The sequence below is a fragment of the Trichosurus vulpecula genome, chromosome 4 (genome assembly GCF_011100635.1).
Source record: "Trichosurus vulpecula isolate mTriVul1 chromosome 4, mTriVul1.pri, whole genome shotgun sequence".
Taxonomy (NCBI): Eukaryota; Metazoa; Chordata; class Mammalia; order Diprotodontia; family Phalangeridae; genus Trichosurus; species Trichosurus vulpecula.
In genome coordinates this window covers 348029314-348041518 of record NC_050576.1, presented here as the reverse complement: position 1 = coordinate 348041518, position 12205 = coordinate 348029314, and positions in this window count along the sequence as shown.

Sequence of the window (12205 nt, the reverse complement as noted above, 5' to 3'; positions counted from 1 at the left end):
GCTCCTAGATTTTAACAATGTTAAATGGAAGAATAGTGGTACAACCAACATGAAATGATAGTCACCAAAAACTCTTTAACACCTGAGATTTTGTGACTCTATGAGTCATAGATTGCCTATTCTTTTGCTAGTAACCTTTATGATGATGCCATCCATCCATCTGTTCATTCATTCATTCACTATGTATTTATTTTTGAAGATGGATTAGGTATAAACACTTATTGAATTGCATTGTTCTGTATTTTTGGAGCTAATGGTCTAATTACCTCTTCATCTCTTTACTGAGATCACCACATTTAATCATTCTATAAATGCAGTATTTAATGTTTTCCCCAGATATTAGGTGTTTTATTGGTGTGGGGTGTACTGGATCCAATTCACGCTGATCTAGTTCCCAAGAGCCAATTGTTACATTTTCAGTGTGATCATTTGCACTTTTGAAATTGGCCAATACTACAAATTTGAGCTTTATTTGTTGTTTTATTGATTAGTACCTATGTTATTTAAAATTGTCTGTACTCTTCTCAATTTTGTGTAAAAATGTTAAATAAAAATAATTCAAAACCCAAAATAAAAGGGATGGTTATTAAGTATTCAGTGACCTTACACTTTAATATGGATTTCATCAGTTCTTTGTGAAGTCTAAATTCCTCTCTATCTTTAAGGTAGTTTCTGAGAGGCAGCATTATGAAGCAGATAGTAACAACAGCAACATCTATATAGCACTTGCTATGTGCTAGATATTTTAAAAATAAAATTATCTCATTTGACCCTCACAAAAACCATGGGAGAAAGAAAAAATTATTATTATCCCCATTTTGTAGTTAAGGAAACTTAAGAAAACAGAGATTAAGTGACTTGCCCAAGATCCCACAGCTTGTAAATGTTTGAGGATATATTTGAATTCAGGTCTTCCTGACTCCCGACCCAGCACTGTATCCCCCTATCTAGCAATAGACATTTGTCCTCAGAGGCACAAAGGCTTTAATTCAAGACTTATGTCTGACAAATATTTGCTCTGGGACACTGGGCAAGTCACTTAATCTGTTACTACTTGGCAACTATTTAAAACTATAAGTTGAAGAATGGGTGCTGACCTGTTTTGGAAGAGGGAATTTCCTCATGTGGGAGTTCCCTACATCCCTGAAATAATAGTCTCAATCCTTAACACTTACAAAAAACAGTTTATTTCCTTGGTTTTCTTCCATTTTTAAGGAATCTAGAAGGAATTACAAGTTTCATTTCATTTATTTTTGCCAAGATGCTTCATACTGAAACTAAAATGAGATAATATATATGAAAGCTCTTTGAAAGAAGTTCAAAGTACTATACAAAGCACCCTACATATTATTCTCATTGAAATTTTGCCAACAGTATTCCTGGAAAATTTGAGGACTAAATTCTGTTCTCGCCTTTTTGTGTGCAATTACCAAAGAAGTCATTATGGGATTTCTGATCAATATAATGAGTACTTTCATTAAAAATAGAAGCAGATGGCTTGCCTTTACTCAAATGGTTTACCTCAGGGTCCACCTGCTGTATCATAACATTTAAATCATTTTCAATTCCTTCCAATTTAATCCAGTCCAGTCTGGTTCAGTTCAATCTAACCCAATTCAATTCAAATAGACAAATATTATTAATTGCCAGTCATATGGACTGCTAGATGCTTTCATTCTGCTTTTTACAGGTATCATTTGTAGGGGTAAAAGAAACACTTAAAGATGAGATTATATAACCACAGGTATATTGATAGATATAAGGCAATCAACCCATATATGAAACTATTCACTTATTTAGATACCAATATATAAAGATTCTATATATTTTCTTAGCAATTCATCCCAATGTATAGCTATATGCTTAACAGCTTTAATTAATTCACTGTTTAAATGTCTGATCAACAGTTGTAATTGTTTCTATAGTTCCTCAGGACTTACAGAATATCTATAGTCTTGGCTTCGACCTTTCTTTCCAAATTTATCTCCTACAACTCCACTACCTGAATTCTATTCTCTAACAAAGTATACTATTTACTATCCTGTGACTATCACCATCATTCTGCCACCCTGATTCCTTTGTTCATGCAAAGACCTTAGAATGACAAACCCGTTCATGCATACCTACTGATAGCCTACCCATTTTTAAAGGTCTACTTCAAATAGCAACTTTTACATGAAGCCCTCACCAAACTGACAAAACAAATGTGTATGCTCCCAAATTTGAACAGCCACTTCCCATGATTACTTTTCCAAATAACTTTTTTTTTTATTAAGGACAAGTACTATAATCTGTATTATACTGTGGTAGTTTGCGTATTTCTTTTATTCTTTCCTATTAGATTCCTACTAGGTACTCCACATGCCTAACACAGTGGCTTTCATATGATAGTAAACAAAAATTTATTGATAGACTGGTTTAATGGAATTGATTTTTTTGAACCTTAATCCCTCACATTGCATTTTGAGAATGTTTATTTACATATTGTGATACGATGAGATGAAGGACAACTCTTCCTGACCCTCTGTGTAAGAACTCTTCATGTATTGGAAGACTTTTTAAATAAACCCTCTCTCCAGAATGAATAATTCTAATTTCTCTAACCTTTCCTACATTTCTTTTTTTTCCAACATTGAAATCATCATTATATTTATCCGAAAAGTATTCATATTCATTCATATCTTGAATCCAATCTAACTTTTTACATAAGACAACAAGTGCAAGGCCAAAGAGACCTAAATGAGAAATTCCCAAAAGACTCATAAACCTGTTGTTCAGTAGTATACCAATGAAAACCATAGGCCAAGGAATAAAGTTTGACCAAAGATCCTGACCCATAAGTCAGGCACTTAACTGAATAAAATTAGTTCTGTCACTAATATGAAGTGACAGTAATTTGTTCCTTGTTTGTGAGTTTCTTGCCTGAAGACAAGCAGACAATGTTAAAGTATTAGATAACCACGAAGATGATCATTTGGTTTAACTTCAGCTAACACTTATACTTAGAAGGGTCAAATTCTATCTTTAGATAATTAAATTAAATACTTTAATACCTGATTAATTCTTCTTTGTCCCTGTGATCATGTTGTGGACAGACCCCTCAGTGTGATTTGGTATGTTGACCAGATTTTGCCTTGAAATAATTAGTATTTTTTCCCATTTCAACTTGCAGTGCCCATTAAATATACAGAAATAAATTAGTTTTTAACTATCTAGGCCTATCAAATATGAGGAATGAAATTTTAAGAGAATTGTAATTACATTCATAGCACTATCATAGGCTTTAATTTTCTTATTAAAATGTTGATTATTACCTAATAATGAGCACAGTATGGAGTATGTAAAATACTTAACATTTTTCTTTTTGAACTTCCATGAGATGAAACTTGACTTGTAAGTGATTCCCTTTATTGCTTTAAATTTATTCATAGGGAATATAATTAATTTTGGGAGGAACATGGGGGTATAGGGGAGTACAGAGCTTTGATGTTTAATCCATGGGGAATTGGGGGGGGGTCTTCTGTTATGTAAAATTCCTCCACCAATTCAAAACAGCAACTAATCTGTTACCTATAAGTTCAGAGAGATGTCTGGTATCCTGGGAGAATAAATGATTTGCTCATCATTAAACAAGCTAGTAGAAGTCAAAAGTAGGGCTTGAATCCAGCTTCTCTTGACTACAAGTCTGGAATTCACTATGTTTTGCAGCCTTTTAAGCCTTATAAAAAGTGAGGAAATGTTCTAATTAATAAGCATAAAGAGAACTCGACCTATTATTTCATTGATTAAGTGAACTTCAAGGTTATACCTACTGCTACTACTACCAGTGACCAAAAAAAAAAAAAAGAATAAACTCACAATGGGGTTGGAAGGTCTGAAAAATTAATATATTATAGGACCTTTATATCCCTGAGGCTAGATGGGGTTGGCTACATGTGACATTAAAGAACACTAAAAGATTTTATTAGAAGTCAGGACTCAACACTCACTTTGCAGTGATGAAAAACTATTCACTATCTGTGTAAGACAATGGTGTGGTCTGAATTAGAAAGAGTATAAGTTGGATCAATATTCTTTTAACCAACTATCAGATTCGTCTTTAATGTTATTAGGAGAGAAGACACTCACAGAATGTTATTAAGGTAGTCTATGCTAATAGGAGCAGGAAGAGTAGAAGCAGATAGAGGCAATTAAGACCATTTTGATGATTCAGCAATGAAAGGGACAAGAAGAAAAGAAAGCATATTTTTACAACAAATCAAAAAATATTTAGCTTATTCTAAGCAAGAACAGACACAAACAAATCTCGCTTACAAGTTAACAAAAAAGTCAGACACAATATGGCTATGAACATTAAGATTATTTAACATAAACAATTATTCCATGGCATCATAGCCACCAGAAATTTTTCATCTCCTTATTGAATTTATATATTTAAGAACTAATGTGCTATCTGCACAGAATCTTAGTTATAAGAGAAGTCACTATTCCCTAGGGTAATTTAGAAACACTTTTTATAGGCTTTCAGATCATAGGCAGAGTAAAAGAATTTATTACTTTCTTTTCTAGGCCCCAGAGTACTGTTTAGAAAAAATTCACCTTATTAAATCCAAAATACTGATAACAGAAACTGCACTGACCTAAGTAGCAAACAAAAATGAATGAACAAACACTTATAAAAGGATGACAAAGAAAATGAAGAAACACTGCATTTGATCATAGATATTTCGTATATGAAATGAAATAACTGAGGATGTTTAGTGTAAAGAAGAAAATAATAATCAGAGGGGAGTGGGGGAGGGCAATGACAGCTATTTTCTAGCACTTGAAGGATTACCAAGCGGAAGATGCATTAGCATTGTTCTATTTGGCCTCAGAGAAGAGAACTAGGAGGAATGGATGAAAACTGAAAAAAAAAAACAAATTAGGGTTGGCAGGCATAAGGAAAATCTTCTTAAAATTTTGAAATGCCCTAAAGTAGAACAAGCTGCATCAGAAAGTATTCGATTCCTCCTCATTCAAGGTTTTCAAGTAAAGACTGGATGACTACTTTTCCAGGATATTATTATAGGAATCCTTTCTCATGTTTGTGCTTTATTAGATGGTCACTTAGAATCCTTTCAAATGCTGAAATTGTGACACATATCAAAAACATTATAGGCATATATATGTGCATACAAATATATACATGTCATGTCTGCATACGCTTATAGGGAATCAATATACATATTTACATATTTCATATTGGTTTACGTATATACATGTTAGGGCAACTAGGTGACACTGTGGATAGAGTGTCGGGCCTGGAATCAGGAACACCTGAGTCCAAATCTAGCCTCAGACACTTACCAGCTTTGTGACTTTGAAGGTAGATCCTAGGATGTTGCTAGGTCTGCCAACTAAGAACTGGCATGGCTATATTCAAAAAGCTTATTACCATGTTGGCTTCAGGGTAGTTGTTTCAACAATCAGGCTAGCAGCTGTTGTGGGGGTGTAAGACCAACCCAAGCCCAACAACAAGAACGCTACCAGCACACTGCAAAAGCACAGGTTCTTTTGGTCTGCTTAACTAAGGAAAGCTACGTTAAGGGGTTGACAAGCTTACTTTAATTCACCATACAAATATCATTCACTTAGTTCAGGGGAAAAGACCAGTACACTGAACTTCAGAGCAAATTACAAACAAGCTACAAACATCAACTGACAGACCAAATACAGATTCATAGTTACCAACAGCTAGGTTCAGCCCAGGAGCTCATGAAAGGGGCTGGCCCAGAGTCACTCATGCCACCACTGCTGTGGGAAAGAGCTCCAAATAAGAGAAAACCGACCCCTGGTTTTATATCTTTTTCAGCATCAGGGGTGAGTCACACATGCGACTCACCCATGCGACCTAAAATCGTCACAAAGAGGCAACTTAAACCCACGTGGTCTAAGAGCCTCTGATGTCCCAAACATATCACTCAAACTCATGTGTAAACTAGGCCCTCCCCTGAGTTAGCCCCACCTTGGGCCCTACCTTAGTTACCAATCCACACCTACATAGGTTTTACACCTAATAGGGGTTTGGGCCTGGGGCTTAACACCTAGTAAGGCTCAATGAAATACACTGAATTACTCAAAGGAAACAAAAGCCAACTAAGTGCTAAGAGCCCATTTTGCTTACCAGCACAGTAGTGGATTTTATTTGTTTGTTTTTCTTGCTTTTTTATATTTTTTTGTTTTGTCTTATTTTAGCCATAACTCTCAGAGAGTATATCTGTGATTAAATGACAGAAGATTTGTAATCTGAGTCTACAGACAGAAAGAGTGACAACCACACTGATAAAATTGCAGAGCCTAGATATCTTGAAATAAGAATTATTCTTATTCAATATTATACATTCAATTCTGAGCATAACAGTTTAGAAAGGAAATGGAAAAGCTGGAATCTATCCAGAAGACAGAAGATATATTGAAGGCCTTAATTTCTTGCCACATAAAGCCCAATGGAGTAAATTAGGGAAGTAGAATCTGGAGAATAGAAGACAGAAGAGGTACTGTTGATAGCATCCAATCCTAGAATCCTATAGATTATAACTCTAGAAGTATTTGAATAGCTAATATTTAAAAGAGAATTATGCACTGTCTTTTTGGCCCCAAAGAGACCCCAAAGAATTAAAAACAGGTATAAGTGACAAGGAGGCAAATTTAGGTTCTATGAAAGGAAAAAGAAAACTAAACTAAAGCCTCCCAATGATTGGAGCTATCCAAATGTGGAATGGGCTGCTTTGGGAAACAGCGTGTTCTTTCTCATACCTCTAGACATCTGTAGGTAATGGCTGAATTGTCAATTAGTCAGGTACCTTGCACAGAGGATTCTTGCCCAGGTACATCTTTTAGATCCTTTCTAACCTTGATAGGCCTTTGTCACCTAGGGCTTCTTCACCCTGGAATTTCCTTCTGCTCCAGTCATAGTTCTGTTTTGACTTTCTGGCTGTTTTGACTCTCCAAACTTCACCATTCTTCCCCCTCATAGGAGTCTTCTTCTTCCTGTCTCTTCCCAAAGCCTCCTCCCCTGATGGCCAGCTTCCTTTTATGTTCTCTCTTTCTCATTCCAATAGAAGCTCTTTGAAGCCAGGCACTAGCATTTGTTTGGCTTGTATTTGAAGCCCCAGCATTTAGTACAGTTTCTGGCCCCTGATAAGTTCTTAATAACACTTACCTACCTACATGAAAGTCTTTTAAATACTTGAAGATGTCTCTCTTTTCCAAGTTAAACATACCTTATTCCTTCTTATGATCACATGCAAAGTATATAATACATAGATCAAGAGCTGGAAGGTACATCAGAGGTCCTCTAGTCCAACCTCTTCATTTCTGTTTTGGAAAACTATGGCTAAGGGTGACTCTTTTGGCATAGATTCAAAACTCTTCACCATCCTAGTTGCCCTCCTTTGGATACTCTGTTGATTATCAATGCATTCTTTAAATTTTGGCACAGAAAAGTGAATATTATACTCAAAATGAGATGTCATGAGAGCAAAATACAGTGGAATTTTTACCTTCTTATTCCTGGAACCTCCTACTCTCTTAACTTAACCTGTTATGGCCCAGCATACAGGAGGAAATGGGGAGGCTTGATTTAAGTCCCAACTGTCAACATGACCAGCTCTGGCTGTTCAGTTCTATGAAGCTAAGGAATAGACTAAGAGAAGTTTGAGTTAACTTTCTCCCAACATAGATTAGTCTGGCACCCAGTTATGGACTCTTTTGTCAAGGAAGATGTAGTGTCTTGTATAGGACTCTAACACAGAGCTCTTAAGATGGCAAATTGCTTCCTAGCTCATTGTCTTTACTCCCCCTTTCTGATTATTTTATCTGTCTTTATCTTCCTGTGGATAGCTTTTTTTCACTTCCTTGGGAACTGCATGTCCTTAGGGGAATTTGAATATGGTTTTTATTAAAGGGACTGGTTATTTGAACCCTCTGTCTCTGAGTGATCAATTGCACTAGATTCTGAATCATGACTGGGACACCATTAATTTTTTTTTGCCTGCAACATTATACTACTCCTGTTCCAACTACTACCAACAATAACCACAATCATTTACATAGTACTTTAAGGTTTATAAAGAACTTTACAACTATCTCATTTTATCCTTACAGCAACCCAAGAAGCTAGGTGCTACTATTATCCTCATCTTATAGGTCCGGAGACTGAGTCATACAGGCAGGGTTAAATGACTTGCCCAAAGGCACACATCTGAAATGAGATTTGAACTCAGTTACTCCTGATTCCAGGTCCTTCAACCTATTCATTGTACCACTTATGTCTTACTGGCTCACACTGAGATTGTAATCCACTAAAACCAACAGATTTTTTCATAATTCCTTCCTTCCCTCTATGGCTTCCCAACATTGTATTTGTGAAGCAGATTTGTTTGTACCCAGGGGTAACACTTTATGTTTATCTCTGTTGCATCTCATATTATAAGATTCAATATGAAGCTCTAGTGAGTCTATCAAAATACTTTGGGATTTTGATTAACATCTAGTAGGTTACCTATGTTTCCTAGCTGGATGCCATTGGCAAATTTGATGAGTGAGGCAAGTATGCCTTCATCCAAGTTATTGATCAAAATTCTAAACAGCACAGGAACAACCTCCATTCCTTATGAAATTCCACTGAAAATATCCTACCATGTTGGAACTGAACCATCAATTACAGTTTGAGTGTAAATATCAGACATTTTATGAATCCACCAAATTGAATTGTCTGTATCTCTCTATCTTCTCCAAAGAAGTAGCATGAGATACTTTGTTAAAGGCCTTGCTAAAATACAGGTAAATTTTATACACAGCATTCCCCTCATCTATTAGAATAGTAATCCTGTTCTAAAGGACTCCCATTTCCTCATAGAAATAGGGTTAGTCTGGCATGGCCTGTCCTTGGTGAAGACATGCTGTCTCATTATAATCACTGCTTCTGTGTTATATGTGTCTTATTTGGTAGATTAATAATCAATACATATTAAAGACAAAACACTGAAGATGATAGGCATAACTACTTTATTAAAAAAGCAATGTGATAGTACATTTAAATAACTAATATTACAGAATATAGGCTTAAATTAGAATTAAACATTTGCATTCTCCAGAGAATTCATCCTCTACCTAACACATAAATTTGTTCTTCCCTATATTCAAAATTTCCTCAAAGAATCAAGATTTCAAAAGAAATCTCTGAATTCATTTCAAGATCAATAATTCAACAAGAATTTTTCAAATATATATTTTATGGGAAGGAATGATGGGAACAATAATTTTTGAGCATCTATTATGTGCCAGGCAAGGTGCCAAGTGCTTTGCAAATATTATCTCATTTGATCCTCACAACAACCTTGCTATGATTCTCATTTTACAATTGAGGAAACTGAGGCATTCAGAGGTTAAATGACTTGTGCAGAGTCACACAATTAGTAAGCATCTGAAGTTGGATTTGAACTCAAGTCTTCCTTATTCCAGGTTAGCAATCTATCACTGACACATCTTCAAAACAGTCTCTATGTGCCAGGCACTGTGCAAAAGCAAGGACAGAAAAACAAAATGGAACAATCCCTGTCCTCATTCTGTTTAGATAGATAATAATAACATGCACACAGAGACACAAACACACACACAAACACACATACACACACAAAAATTTATAACCATGTCTGTGCATCTCTGTCTCCCTCTCCTAAATATATTTATTTGTATGTCTTTCTTTGTGTGTGTGTGCGCACACACGCACGTGTGTGTGTGTGTGTGTGTGTGTGTGTGTGTGAGAGAGAGAGAGAGAGAGAGAGAGACAGAGAGAGAGAGAGTGGTTTGATAGAATTATCCAACCTGTGAATTCACTTTACCAATAAAATCACAGGTTCAGTTCCTACCTTATTGCTATAGTCCAATGGACAAAAGGTGCTGAGGGCCTGACAGCTTGTACACTAGTTTTCTTTCTCAAATGTTATTTCCCCAACCAGATTGTAAGGGCTTCATAAAGCCCTTCATAAAAAAAAAAAAAAACATGTTTTATGGTTTTTTTTTCCTTGTGTCTTTCATAGTATCTGATATAGTGTTTGGCACAAAATAAATGATAAAAATTTATGAAGAAAAACTAATGTTGAAAATCCTCATATAAAATGTTGATAATAGAAATCGATTCTTTAAAATTGTTGCATGCATAACTGTGTTTGTTTGCTAAGCAAATATTACTCATTTGTTTTCATGTTGCCATAATAACTTCATAAGTAAATTACAAGATTACTTTATCATTGTATAAACAGATGAGGGAAAGTGAATAAACAGAAAAAAATGTACCATCAAAATGAACTTTATCAAAGTCTGCATAATTAAAAATGACATGTAAATAGCTATATTTTCCAGATTTTTAGCAGTCAAATGTTTACAAACATATTTTCCTCTTAATTTTTTCCCACCATGTTAAAAATGTTCATCTAGCTTAAGAGCATGTGATAAATAAAAATCAATTCATTCACAATTAATGAAAACAAAACCCTCCTGATTGGCCTTATTTTAAGAGTGCTAGACTTGAAGTTAAGAAAACTGAGTTGTAACCTCTCTTTTGAAAGTTTCTAGATACGTAGCCATGGTTACGTCATTTCACCTTTTTAATATTCAGTTTCCTTTTTGTGTAAAGGGAGTAAATGGGAACAATAATACCTGCAATTTCTCTTTGACAAGCTTGAAAGGCTTAAATGAGAAAATTATGCTAAATACATTTATAATTTAAAGTATGATCAGTTGGTTATAATGGCAATGATGATTGCTGAATTGCAACCACAAAGGCTCAACCATAGGAATCGTAATATCATATTTTTGGTCTATACTACACAATCGTATGCTTAATCACAACTCTCTCAGATTTCATGAAAGATGTGAATACTGTGCTAACTTGATTCACCAACCCACTAAGTATTCACATCAACAACATTTTGAAAATTGAGACGTATTCTGAACAAAGGTGTCTGTGAACATCCAGGAGCATGCTCTTTGCAAAATATATATGTTAGATGATTCACTTTTGGCATGGGAGAATCTATAGATGATCTGTTTGTATTCATAGCAGTGATCTCAAAAAAAAAGAAAGAACAAAGGTCATTGTAATCCTTACTTATTCCAAAGATGATTGGCATAGTCATATACACAGGGAAATTAGATAAACGGATACTGTATAGATTATATTATATAATTAGGTGGACATACCATGTAGAGAGTCAGTTTTGAGTGGGTGCTAAATATGAACAAAATTACAAAACAATATTAAATCAGAAAAAGAGAACAAGGTAAATAATCTAGAAAATTGTAAAGCACTTCAGTTATTCTCAATAATTCAAGTCCCTCTTCCTCTGAATACCAATATTCTCCTTGTGATGCTGTATAGCTGTAAATTATGAAATGCACTTATGTCAGAAAAGATAAATTAAGAATTGTGGCTTAACAATGAGCAATGGAATGACACACATTGATTTGTGTACAAAAAGTGTTTCAAAATGCTTCATGAAACATAAGTGAATGGATAAGGAGGTGGGCAATTCACATGGCATAAGTGAGAGTTGAGAGATTGTCAGTTGAGTATTATATTGATATTCTTTAACTATCAAAATAATTTTCTAACATGTGGAGTAAATCTACTTTGGAAGATTTGTAGAAATGGATAAGAATGACTCAGGAAGAGAGAATATGAATCGGTTATGATCTGCAACAGTTGAAGTATGTGAATAGTTTATGATCTGAATTGAATGAAAGGAACACCTATACTGATGGGATCTAAATTCACTGAAGTATAAGCATAATGTCTTCAAATGGATCATATTTCATTTTCATATGTTTTGTTCCCAGTCAGACTATATACTCCTTGAGGACCTGACTCATTTTCTAATACCCTTTCCATAATCCCTAAAGTACTGATCATGGTGCTAAACCTAGAAAATGAAAAAAAAATGTTGAATGACTTGATTCCTGTCTTTACAAAGCAGAATTTTAAGAAAATATATGAATATGTGTGTTCTTGAATAAATGTAATGGTATGTATATATACACATATACACACAAGCAAATGAGCACATACACAGAGACAGAAAGACAGCTTATTTTGAAACAATGGATTCTTCGTAACTAATCCACAAACACACTTCTCCTACAACATGTATTCCCTGAAAGC